Consider the following 13,898-nt stretch of genomic DNA (forward strand, 5'->3'; position numbering starts at 1 on the left):
TAGGAAAAGAGTTGATCGACATGAATGAACCATTCAAGGCCACTTAATGGAATTCCCACGATTGTCCTTAAGGCATAATGCGACCGTGCCGGGTATAATAGTATCAACAGCTGTCCTCTGTTGCATGCCTACATTTATATACGAAACACGATACTACGTAAGTGCGACTGTGTACGAGGCTTACGCGTGGATGTGTATAAATTTAAAAACATGTAATACACACGTGTGCGCATGCATATATGTATAATGGACACGCGAGTGTTCTACATAATAGCCATTGTTTCATTCGGATCCCCGCGAGGAGAGATGCTGACGTAGGGCAAAAACGTAGCGGCATTTTCATTCAATAAAGTTTCCTGGCTAGTAGCGACCACGTTTTTGCTAGTAGTCCTCCGAGAAGGAAGCCGGCTACTGTGCATTCGACTGACAATCAGATATATCATTCGATAAATGAGATCGATACAAGGTGTCATTTTAACACTCCGAAGAAAAAACTTGCACTCATTTAAAAAAATGTAATTTAAAATTAAATTAAAATTACTTACATTCGTTTAAAAAAAACTTTCGATTCTTATAATTTTATGTTACTTTTTATATAACTGATAAAGGATTATTGATAGAATTATGCTTATTTTTTGTATTTAATTTAGAATATTCGTATTTCATTTTGGCGAAATAATTCAAATGTCTTTATGTATAAATGTGCCTTGCACGTGTCCGCTTAAGCGAGGTTAGTTTTTTCAACAGCATTTTAATGTTCGTCTGCGCGGACCAATCAGATTATAAATGGAAGTTAATATGGCGTCAAATTAACCTCGAAAAACGTTCAGTTTTACATGCACATCATTTTTGAACCGATGGATCCTTAAAATTATAATTTGCATATATGAATTTTTCTCGATGAATATTAGCAGAATACATTTTAAAAAGACAATAATTATATATGCCCCGAAGTAAAGTTCAACCTCCTTTTCTATCTAATAATAGATTGCAAAAATGTAGTTTGTTAGTATTCCTTATAAGAATAGGTTTAATTTAGATGAGACTTTGTAAAATAGCCAAAAGTAATTACATAGGTACAAATATTTATCAAGTTTCAGGGAAGAAATAGTTTGTTTAATGAAACTAATCCACTAAAGTTCGATCCTTATAGTCTAATTCGAAAACAGTTAGAAATCGTAAAAAATATGTTAACAAGAATTGAATGGCTTCTGACATACTAACAATAAGATCAACTACGCATATGATTTGGAGGGTGATTTGTACCACTCAACCCTTGGATGGCGGACCATGGTGAGAGCTACAATTTTAATAGAATTTTATACTTCATATTATTTTCATTTTCTAAATTTCACATTATTACTTTAAAAATTATATTATACATTTAACTTTAGGCTAATATCCTTATATGTATATATATATATATATATGTTGTACATACGTTTGGGTCACGGTTAACCCAGGGCTCCTCTGTTCAAAACTATCATGGGAAGTGCAGGTAAAAATATTTATCCTAACATAAACCTATTTATATCGATATCATAGTTTTACAGAGTAGAATCACTTCTTAAAAAAATACAGAATTTGATTTTTTAGTACCTATATCTCAAGAATGGTGTGAAATATCGACAGAAAGTTTAAGCAAAAGTTGCATTTCTGTTTATATTTACAAAACTGTGTAAAAATAATTTTATCAAAAAATGCGTACTTTATATTCAGTTTTGTGTTCTATAAATATATGCAGAAATAATTATGAGTAATCTCTTTTCATACACAATAAACATATTACACCAACCAAGTACTTAGATTAAGCGAAAAGAACAGATTACTGAATAAAATTGAGATACCAAACTTTAAATAAACTCGTTTATTAATACAATTTATAACTAATTTATTAGAATTATTAAATTCTCAGGTTTATTTCAGATTTACCTACTAACATTTTTCATTAAATTTGTTCCTGATTTTGAATGATATATTGTATAAATTGAATATAGTTCAATAAATCATTTACAAACATTATTTTTATTACAGTCGTAATTTTCAAAACATGTAACAATAAAATTAGTATAAGATATTTGTCATAATTTTTAGAGGTATGCAAGAAGCCGAAAATATCTTGTCGGGTCGAATTGGGTTCTCAAAAGTACAGATACTCGAGAACTAAAAAGTTTCGGCTACCCAATACTCCGATTGAGTCGGAAATTGTGTTTTGATCAGTTCGGAGTAAATTAGATACAGTTTTTTGTGAATACTTAATCCACGTTCATGTTTAATAAAATTCGTCTCGAAACACAGTTCTCCAAATTTCGGGAATCCTGGCTCAACTGAAATAATTCCAGACCCAAGTATCGGGTACCCGAAATTTTCGAGTTTCCGCATACCCCTAATAATTTCGTTCCCTGATACCTGTGACACGTTCAAAGATTTTCTCTATGTTTGGAAATTTCTTGCGAATTATTATCCATGAATGTAAATTACATCGTTCTGTGTTAAATGCAAATATCTTTCAGCACACGTCCAAGTGTATATGAAGAAGTGATAAAAAAGAATGTATGATATGTGCATAAATACATGCATATTTTATGCAAATATTGCGAGTGTAAGGCTGCCTACATGATTCTTGTATCAATTGCTTTCGAACAGACGCTTAACAATGTGGTGAAATTTATTTCTCACTACTGGGCTTGAAAGTTGCTGGGGTACATATGTATATGTATACTTTTCATTCTTCCTCTCAATGATAAAAATCGTCGTTTCTCTTATACTCAGAGTGTCTTAACTACTTCGACCACCCGTAATTATAATATTATGTTATTTGTGAAGACATAAAGAAAAATGTTTCGATAGGAAGTTATTATATTTCAAGGAAAAATTTCAAGATTTCACAGTAACTCTTGATTTTCTAATGGAATTATATACATGTTTTTTTTCCACAAATTAATTTTTTAATACATTTTGCGTGGAATTTCCCAAATTAAAAAATAACATAAAGCATTCTTTTTCGTCCTCTTCTAAAACCCTCTTCTATAAGAATTTATGCAAACTTAACTGGTAATATTACAAGCCTAATATCTAATTTTTTTTACTTTCATTTGATTCTACAATTTTAAGCTGTAACGATTTAAAGAATTTTTAAAGCCTTGAAACGCTTCGTCATTTAATCCCACCAATTTCTTAAGAACGAAATGAGTTGATGGCAACAACAGAGACAACAAAAACAGTTTCTTAATTGCATTGCAAAGTCTGAATTTCAGGTAGATTATTGCGAGGCAATGAAAAAACTATAAAAACTCACGGTCAAGATTCCTCAGGTTCAGCCAGCGTCGGTGCAGCTGCACCACCCACGCATATGATAGATACGCCACTGCCTTCAGCATTGTTTCTTTAATGATTCATATGGGGTGATTGTACCAAGAGTAGAGGAAGCAGTTTCCAACTGCAAATGCAATGAGCTTGTGTCGTATCGGAAATATTAAATCCTGTCGGTGTCATCGAAGGTCTCGCCACTAATATACACGCGGATCGTACATTTTAAGGATCATTATAATAATATTCAGACACGTTACAGTCACAGTATGAAAGCTGGTTTTTTCTTATGTACAATGTACCGTAATATATTAGCATTAGATGTATAAATCATTTGTCGAAAGTACATTTATTAATATAAAAGAAACAATACTATCAAAGTAATTAGTTGAAATTGATAGCAACCCTTTGCATCCATATATAATCATTATAGTAGCTGTAATTGTGTTACGTGCTTGATACAAATCATAGCTATAAGTACTGTCCAGCCCCTTAAAACTCTACTCTTGTGAATTTTATGCGGGTTTTAGTTCGTGCGCGGATATACTTGCAGCGCTGATGTCGTTTTTTTACACGCATCTCTTGTCAATTTTGCACACTACTTAAGATTTTGTGACATCATGTTCCTCTTAGAATTTTTGTTATGACTTCTTTAGTAGACCAACCGACTGAGTTTTCAGTGAATTAATTGATTACAGTGGAATTTTCTACAGTGATCTACTGATGTCATAAATAGTTAAATACATAAAATACTTCTTAAATCATCCAGAGGTTAATTTTTTAAAATAATATTACTTTTGGTTTTATCATTTTTCTTACAATTCATTGTAAACTACCATGTTTAATCAATATCCTGTGTTTTCAATAGAGATGACACGTAACATTCAGGGATATCTACAAAGCAAAAGTTATTGCAGAGTGCCAGTATGACTTTGTGGATTGCCTTCTTTTCTTATATTTGATTCAAATTTAAATAACAATGTATTAATGTAATAAATATCATTATTTTCCTAAATACAGTCTTTATTTGTTCCCTTTAAGTATTTTTATTATTTAAATAAATTTTGAACTAAATAATAGCACATAGCACATATGTAAGAACCATGTTCTTGCGTGCCTTATCTAAGGTTAGATGTCCTACCGATATAATGTAAGTAACTATATAGATTCATAGCGACATCAGCGCTCCAAGTATTCCTGAGCACGAACTAATTTGCGTTACAGCACGAAATACGGGAGTTTGGAGGGCTGGTACTGTCCTCCGTTCACAAGAAGTCTTGTAGGACGGCACGGGGGTAAGAGAAGATATCACGCACACATCTACCAGATCCGTATCCGTGACCGCTTCGACCAATAATACATTGCGATCGACGTCACGAGTGAGCTGAAATGGGCCGCAACCAATCAGATCGCGTTATTTTCATGGGACTTCTTGTTAGCAGAAGACAGTACGGACAGTAGATATTTATTATATGTACATATATGTATACACTTTGGAGGATAGGATTATTAATTAATTTACATAAATTGATAATACTCCGTATACGCACTGCGTCAAGCTTAGAAATACTTAGTCTTCATAGGATTAACCCTTTGACTGATATGGACGCACATATGCGTCCGATGAAAATTATCGGTGCAGACCGTTAGCTTGTACATCCTAATTATAATCAAATAAAAGTTATCAACGCATATTACTAATTACACATCATATGTTATCACATTATAATAATATGACAAAATACTGAAAAAGAAACAAAATGAGAGAGTAAACTGAGAAATGAAATGGAATAAAAAGAAAAGTGATGTGTTATTGACTTGATTCAGCAGTCAAAGGGTTAATTAGAGCCTGATATGAGAAAAGTGCATTGGGCAGGATAACAAACATAAGTTTCGCGTTATAGAGTAAAATGTCTACCTTCGTTTTGTTACATTAATTGAAAATTTCTCAAAATATCTTATACAAATAATTTGTGCATTACCAGCAAGGGCAAAATGGGACTTAAATTGTTACCGGGAGATTAATGACGTGACAGGCCCTCTTGTAGGATACAGGCCCTAATTTTAATTAATTAGGCCTGAAGTCCCTACCGGCCAAGGTTGCCAAGGTATTTGCGCTTTAGTGGCTGCCGGTTACCCGGATAAAACATGTTTACAATGCTTCTGATTATATCGTTCGTCCATGTCTTAAGATTTTCTTTTAAAAATCGGTGATATATACTTAAGAATAATTAACCCTGTAAAGGGTTATCTCCTAAGCGGAACTTGCCGTGGACTTATTCTTGCACTGTTGAACGCAGACAAGAATTATTATTATTTATTGGATTATGAGCAAATTTTCAATAAGATATAAGTAATGCTAGCACAAGTTTTGTTAACCTTCTCTTTGTGTGCAAATGTTTTAACATTAATCGTGCACATGTGTAATTATACCCCATGCATCTTCAGTGCAAAATATGAAAAAAACTTTTAGCTGCGTGACTATTTGTGAAATTTTATTCATATTTAAAAAGATAGGTATTAAAAATTGTTATTACCCTATAAAAATTGTTATAACCCATCTACAGAGAGAAAAGGTTAAACATATTTCTTAGACTGCAACAGTAGATATTTTATCTAGTTAAAACTCTAAAGAGATTATTACTAAATGAAATAATATGTACTTCCAGAGAAGAAATCGACATCATCTATGCAGCCCTAGTCGAAAAAAAAATATTGACCACTTTTTGATAGTTCTAAGCGATGCTAATTTAAGAAATCTAGATAGTTAATCACATCGCTGATGATTTTTATGAGATCGTTAATTGTCATTATTGTTAAAAGTTTTATCAGGTAGTATTTCGATGTTTACTATTTATTATTTATTATTTTCACAATATCTCGTTACTTTTATTATCTATCATTTCTGGAACCTAATCGATGTATTTCTAATTAAGTAAATGAAAGAATTTCTAATAATATGAATGATGGCTTGCTATTATAACTTATCTAAACAATTCATATACATATTTGGTGAACTTTATCTTGCATTTTTGATGTAAGTAAAATATTAGAATGTAACTAACAATAAGTATACGTTTAAATATAATTTGGTAAATGAAAATTAAAATAGGAATGTAGTCATTGAAATTAAAAAAGCCTTGACATGTGTTCTGTCTTTTTTTTTTCTTCTTTTTTTAGAATGCAGTCAATTTACCCTCGAACGGCGGACCATGAAGAGTCTTCTTTCGTTTAAAAATTGTACAGTTAACTTTAGATTAATATCCTTATATATCTTTTATAAGTTTCGGTCCCGATTGACCCTCGCTTCGTTGTTCAAGGGTTAATGTTTCCTATTTCTTTATCATGACATTACACTCATTATTATTTCTTAAGCTCCCTTTCTATGTATATGTTCTTATTTCTGTTTTTTTTCTTGAACCTTAGATCATATGTACAAACCTGATCAGTGACATCATGTCAACTTTTCTTACGTATAGAGTTTTACCACACCCTCCTTTTTAATAAATGAAAATTATTCTGATAGATTTAAACAATTTTGATATGTCGTTGTGCTTGACTCTCGCTCAGGATAAACTATCAAAGGGTTAAAAGACTACTTTAATTTTTTGAAATCTAAATTAAAACAATGCGTTTCCTTGCTATACTACAAAAATATTATAGTTGTATCGTCAGCCTGGTTTGTTTGGGTTACAATGGCTCATGTTACTCCGTGAGATTGTCCTGATGCCCGTTCCTGCTCTAAATCGGCACGTCCGTCGAGGCTCATGAATCTCGGCGAAACAGAGAAAACTCGGTGCACGGTTCGATACGCATGCGAGCGACGGGAACGGGCCTCCGTCAACGACACACTTGTCGTTCCACGAGTAAATTATTCCCCCCTCGGGTCAGACTCCGAGGGGCAGGAGAAGCAGAGAAAGCTTTCGAGTCGCGGACGCCTGACGGCTGACGTAGTGGCGCATTTTATTCAAATAATCGGCGACGACCGAACACACCCTTGCATTGCTCGACGCAATGGCCTCGAAAGCGACAACCGAGCGGTTCCGCGCATACCGCTCGCCGCTCGCCAACACGCTTCGCGACCGATCTGTCGGTGGAATTTTTTTTCATTCGCGCGATGGAAGATGTAGGGGAGAGTTGCCTAAACCATTTAAGATATTTTATGTTACGTTCACTATTAGCGGAATTATATATAAATATACATTTAAGAACACTATATTAACATGATCGCTACCGCGGTCACGTTCCATAGTCTAAGTATCAAATTTTGGCTGTGTTTCCGAATAACCCCACCAAAATTGAGAACTCAGATTCGGTATATAACCTAAATTTACTACAAGAAACCTATTAAAGTTGGATGTCTTACCGTTTACGAGATATCGTGGTAAAGTTAGGTTAAGTTAGGTTCTGTATATGCATAGCATCGAATAGCATATGTTCAGTATCCAATAGCGCATGCGCAGTATTGAATGGCGCATGCGCAGTATCGAATAGCGCATACGTAGTCCCAAAATTGTACAAAAATTTCTTACCACGATATCTCAAAAACGGTAAGACATCCAGCTCTGAAATCAATTGTAATCGGTTTCTAATAGTCAATTTAGGTTATATACCGAACCTGAGTTCTCAATTTTAGTGAGGCCATTCGGAAACTTATCCCAAATTTTTATAATTTTACATATATTATGTTCCATGTTTTCTGAAATGTAATTTTCGTCACAGATATGCAACGCTGGGTCCTGGCTAATTCTTATCATTAGAGCGTCACCTGTGTGACGTGTTGCTGCAATAAGAAAACAAAACCTATGTACCTAAAAACGATTTTGCAATCTTTTGATAATGTAAATGTGAATTAACCCTTTGCTATACACCATCGTATCGCACTCGCGATGCAATTTACAGTTTAAATGTGACAAAATTGGCTGGTGCTTTTTCTTTATTTGTTTCAAAATTGAAGTAGCTTTGACTGACACAACTATCGAAAAAATCATAGGCGAAAGGGTTAAGGAATAACAAATAGCCTGTTTTAATTCTGTATCTATTAATGACCGCTCCAAATATGTGCGCAAATCTTTTTTTCTAATGTAAGATACTGTTTTTGAATACTTCTCTAAAGTTCATTTAAACATTTTTCCGAAAGGAAAAACGAGGTAAGTTGAGATCCAATGACTGTGATAGCCATTTATTGTATCGCTCTATTTTCTTGCAAACCACATATTTTTGAGATATTCTAAACACAAAACTGCTGTCAATAATTGTTATATTTGATGGAACGGTGTGCAGGACTGAATTAAAATTTGTGTAGTTCGATCCTACCTAACCTTCGGGAGCCTTCATAGTTGATAAACTTGGTTCAAAAATTGATTCTAAATAAAATTCAATAAAATTTAATTGTATAGAAAAATTTCATTTACTATTTTTTAGCATAGTAAATGGAAGGCTTATGGTGAGGCCCCCTTACACCCCCGAATCCGGTGCTGACGGCATGTGAAATAATTAAGGTAATGTTTTAAGATATTCTTTCAGCAATAAAATTTACTAAAATTAACCAAAAACAAATAAATTTAATTTCTTATCTTTACAAATTTATTATAGAAAAAAATCTAGGAATGCCCGAAATTTACGCTATGCAAATTATTAACTATATACTTAGTTTATAATAAAACTTGTAGCAAAAAATGAACAACTTTTGCAATTGTTAATTCTTATTGTTATTTTTAATTTAAAAAAAGAAGTAAAATAACTTTGAAATACCTAAACATAAATTGAAATTTCCTATAAGATTATCGCATGTCGAGATTTTAACTTCTTCATCTTGATTATTACAGGTAGAATTTCGTACTTTTGTTGTCGCTGTTTTATAACCTGTTCCACCAAGATGGGTTCAAACAGATAAATAACAAATAAATGCGAGCCACTGGTTTAAGCCAATTTTAACTATGACTTACGCTGGAAACATGTAATATTCATTACCAGCGACAAGTTGCTGACGATATCATTGGATCAGTATATTTATGCGTTCTTACTTCATATTTTCTTCTTTGCAAGTAAATTATGATCATTTTTAATCACTATAATGTTAGGATACGCTCTAATTATTATTCAAGACGATAGATATAATATCAATGTATTCTGTTCCTTTTAAAAACATAAAATTTAATTTTCGAATTGCAAGCCACTAAATTTTAGACTGTTTTCCATTTTATATATTTTAAATTATTCTTTTGGATATTATTTTTCCAGTGTGAGAGAGTTGTTCATTTAACAATTAAGTGCGTAATTTTAGTCACTGTACCGTTGCATACGTTTTATAAATTAGAGTCATAAGTGATAATACTGTATACTCTACATTATTTTTAAATTCAGTTTATGTCCTGAGTTCTCGCCCTGTCCCATTGGCATCCCCGGGAAGAATGACGATATAGAAGTGGTCCCGTTTTATATGCATAGGTCTGTGGCTCCCCACCACTTGCGCATAAACATTTAGGCGGAAAAATTTGAATTAAATATTCGTTATTTGTATTTTTCAATTATATATTCAATTTTATTGAAAATTATATTATTTTTTTCTAAATTACTTTTTTAATATTAACATCGTCGAAATGAAGATTTTAAGAATTCCTGCATCTCCTCTGTTACCATTTTCCTTGGGAAGCCTGATTTGATCACGAATGTACAAGATTAGGATTTGTGATTACTTTTAAAAAGAAAATAATCTGTAGCTTACAAAAGCTGTATACTCAAACGGCAAACTATAAACCAGAAAAGAAGTGTGTTATCTCAACTTTTAATTATCATAAATGAATTATTGCACAAAGATGTTAAGTCTAAGTTATATGAAATTTTCTAAATTTTATTAAATGTCCTATGACTTTACTAAGAGAATGTTAGTAAACCAGCTGTTTTTCCACAAATGTAGATGTAAATGTAAACGGCTTAAAATCGCGTAGTTATCGAACGAAGAAATGGTTCGCGGAGGAACTGGTAATTTTATAGGCCCCTGATTAAACTTTTAAATCGAATGACCAATGCGGTTCACTTGGTAAGCGGAAGTGACGACCCCAGCCGCTCACCTCTGCACTACTAACGCTCCGGCGCGTTTCAGATTTGAGAACGAAGAAAGCGCATCCCCGAAACCTTTACGGGTTTAAGATTGCGGAACGGACGTCGTTGTTGGTTACCTATACAGGGTGTCCACCATAATAGTCGCCATCACTTTTTAATCTCACAAAAAAATAATATTAAGAAATAAAAATTAATTAGTAATCAATCGCCAAAAAAATTGCAATGCATATTTCCTTCTAAAAAAAAAAGAGAAATTAAAATTATTTCCTCTTTTTCCTTTTTCTCTTTTTTAATAGCACTATATAATCTTGTATAGGTAACTGTGATATTATAATTGATAATAAACAACTTATTACTTAATGAATATTATATTAACCAATTCTTGCACGTAACATATTTGGTCAGCCTTTTGGAAGTGTTTAGAAAAATGTGGCAATCATTACGATGAACACCCTATATACCTTCTTCTGACCTCAGACCGTACGATCATTACGTAAGACTTCCGGTAACCGGTTAAAAAAAATCGAAGATCTTTCATGACGACCTAGTGACTTGTACGTACTCGTTCTTCATATTCGAGGAAAATTTCAAGTCATTGAATAAGCTGCACTAATTCCTCTGTTTGGTTTTTCGAATCAGATTTAAGTATTACCATTGAAAATAATTTAAGAAAGTAAAAGCATGGTTAACACATTGACTACCATAATGAATTTGGCTATAAAGACACAACGAAACACTAATTATTAACAGTCATAAATATGATTGGTTAATTTTCAGATGTAGAGGATTTTAATTTGCTACCTTAAGATTATTAGTATAATACAGTTTTGTTTATTTTTTTCTATTAATTTTTAAATAGTATAAAATTTAAAATACCGACCACGGTGACCCCGTGGCATTTGACATATTAATCTTGTAAAAACCTAACACGTGGATGTGAGCAATTGATTTTCAAATTAAAGCTTTTAATTTGTTATCTTGTATCATTAAGATAATACCAATACTGTTTAAACTTTTCTTCCTTTTTTATTATAATTAACTAGATTGGATTGTATTGATTACCAGTGACCGCGATGGTAGTTAATGTGTTAAACGATACTAAACAGCATTGTTTCCAGTTGAATTATCAATATATTTTTCAGTTGTGAGCAATTAAAATAATTTCCCTTTCTTCTTTTACCTTAGAAGTTCACTTTTTTAGTCTTTAAGAGTGTAAGAGAAAATTGGACTCTATTAGATTAATTTCTCAGGCAACTGTTGTTTTTTGGACTCTCCTTTGTAAAGTCTATTTCAATAATGTTAAAACAAGCATGGAAGATTTTAATGTTGCAAAAGAACTCAAGAAATGGAAATGAAATTAACATAAAAAAACTTGGATGCGAGATGATTTTTGTTTAAAGCCGCCTTTTCATCCTTATTAGATTAATTCCACAGACTATTAGTTTTTTTTTTATATTAAAAGTAGATTTTTCAGATCCTTTGCAATACTAAGGGGAAGCACAAAAATTTAGAGTTTCGTTTAGTTATACTAATTATATTAAGTCAAGTTTATAAATTCTTAGAATGGTAGAATAAAAATAAAATTAAAGATTAATCTATGATTAACTCACTTCAATATTTCTCTTTTTCATTAGAAATTGATTATTTTACATGAGAAAAGTAAGAAAGCATGAGAAAACTTAAAGGTGAATAGCAAACGGAACGATTTCGTTTCTTTCAAATTAGCAACTGATTTGATGGATCTTTGGAATTGTAAAGAGGCGTGAGAAACGAGAAGAATAGAATGGTGTAAAAAATTACTAATTAATTTTCATTTTACTAATTAATGTCAAATTTTATCCCGTTTAACATTTATTAGGCAGTAAAATTTAACTTTTAAAATTAATTTCGTTGTTTAATGCTACAACTGTACAGAGGAATATGATATATTACAAATTTCCTGAAAACTATTTTTTCTAATTATTTAATAATAGTCTATGTTATTCATAGTTTTCTTGCATTTTATTTTTTAGGTTACAATCTGCTTTTCCTATTATCTATATTTTTAAAAATTCATCCAGCAACATTTCAAAAAAATTCAGAAAGATACTTACAATTATCTCTTTAAAATTTATTTGTACTCATGATCAATTGATACACCCAGCGCTGGATTAAGGAACGTGTGAGGGGCACTACAGTCCCAGACCCCATTTTCAAGGGTGGCCCGTTTTAATCCTTCTATTAACTATGTCAACAAATTCCAAACTTTGAAACCCACTACAATTTTGCAAATGTTTACCTTATTACTATTGCAAAAATAAATCTTCTTCTTTTAAACTTTTTAAATATTTAAATTATGAAAATATGGATCTCTTGAATGTTTGAATGAATGAAATGTTATTTAATTTTATTTAGAATAAATTTCAATTTTTGAAGAAAGTTCAGTAATTAAATACTTAATTATATATCGCTAAAACGTTTATCTTATGTTATATTTGCAAATATGAATATTTTAGGAGGATTAAGATCCATTTCAAAATGTTCAATGTTTCAACAACAATGATGTATTTCAAGAGATCTTGGTAATAATAATAATCTATGTAAAACAAACACAGAATAAAACATTAATATAAAAAACCGAATAACCTAGAATGAAAGATTGATTCATGTGCATATGCGAGAGGGAGTTTTGACAAAGGGAACACTTGCGAGAAGTAATATCCGACCACCTCAATTCATTAACTCTCACCTCCATTGTTTTCGTCAAAAGCAAATTTCCTCGTGCACAAGTGAATTTTGATTTGCTAATAAATCACTGTCATTGTCTGTCCGCGTCATTGTTGGCCTTTTAAAGCCCCCATTTCTTCCTCTTCACCTCCCTCCTTCAAATCCAGTGCACGAACACACGACACGTATCGTTTATACAAATCATTCTCTCACTCGTGCCATGACTTTTGTGCTGTAATTATTATATTATATACTTGTGTATATAATCGTTACATCGACAACATATAGAAAATCGTGTAACAATTAACCTTGCATTATTTAAGTTGAAAATTATTTGAATCTTTGAAACATTTTATGCTGCCCGAATGAAATATTAAATAAATACAATAATTCTCTCGTTATATTGCCACATGAGCAATTTGTCCTTCCTTTTCCCCTCCAACTGAAAATCTTTCCGCCCCTGTAGCCGACTGTACAATATAACGAAAATCCACTATATTTAAATATTAAATTGCCCATTCTTCTTTGCCCCGATAGGTACATGAGCAATTGTGATTTTAATTTAACTTCGTTTAAATGTCTTATTGTTAGTTTTTCTTGTCCAAAAAATGACCATTTTAATTTTTTAGTATTTACTTTATATAATTTATATTATAGAAAGCAGTAATTTTTGTTCTTCTTTCCTAACCCTTAGCTGACACTGTGAGGTATGAGACGATCCCAGCTAATTCCGCTCCAATTTAAGCCACTTTTGGCTAAAATTCATCCCTTCAACTCTCCAAATAAATACCTTTTCTGAAACCACATCTTTTGTACTA

The 13,898-nt window shown here is 31.9% G+C and overlaps 1 protein-coding gene across 4 annotated transcripts in view; it reads right to left on the reverse strand.

The window, feature by feature from the left end:
• LOC117605770 (uncharacterized) overlaps window positions 1–13,898 on the reverse strand; it is a 103,275-nt gene that overhangs the window by 62,812 nt on the left and 26,565 nt on the right. The window contains exon 2 of one of the 4 annotated variants that reach the window (XM_034327472.2): window positions 3,299–3,439. The exons of the other annotated variants lie outside the window; for them this stretch is intronic. The gene's annotated coding sequence lies outside the window, so the exon portion shown is untranslated. The remainder of the gene's footprint in view (window positions 1–3,298; window positions 3,440–13,898) is intronic. 4 annotated transcript variants of the gene reach the window in all.

Source organism: Osmia lignaria, chromosome 2 (genome assembly GCF_051020975.1).
Source record: "Osmia lignaria lignaria isolate PbOS001 chromosome 2, iyOsmLign1, whole genome shotgun sequence".
In the NCBI taxonomy this organism is placed as follows: Eukaryota; Metazoa; Arthropoda; class Insecta; order Hymenoptera; family Megachilidae; genus Osmia; species Osmia lignaria.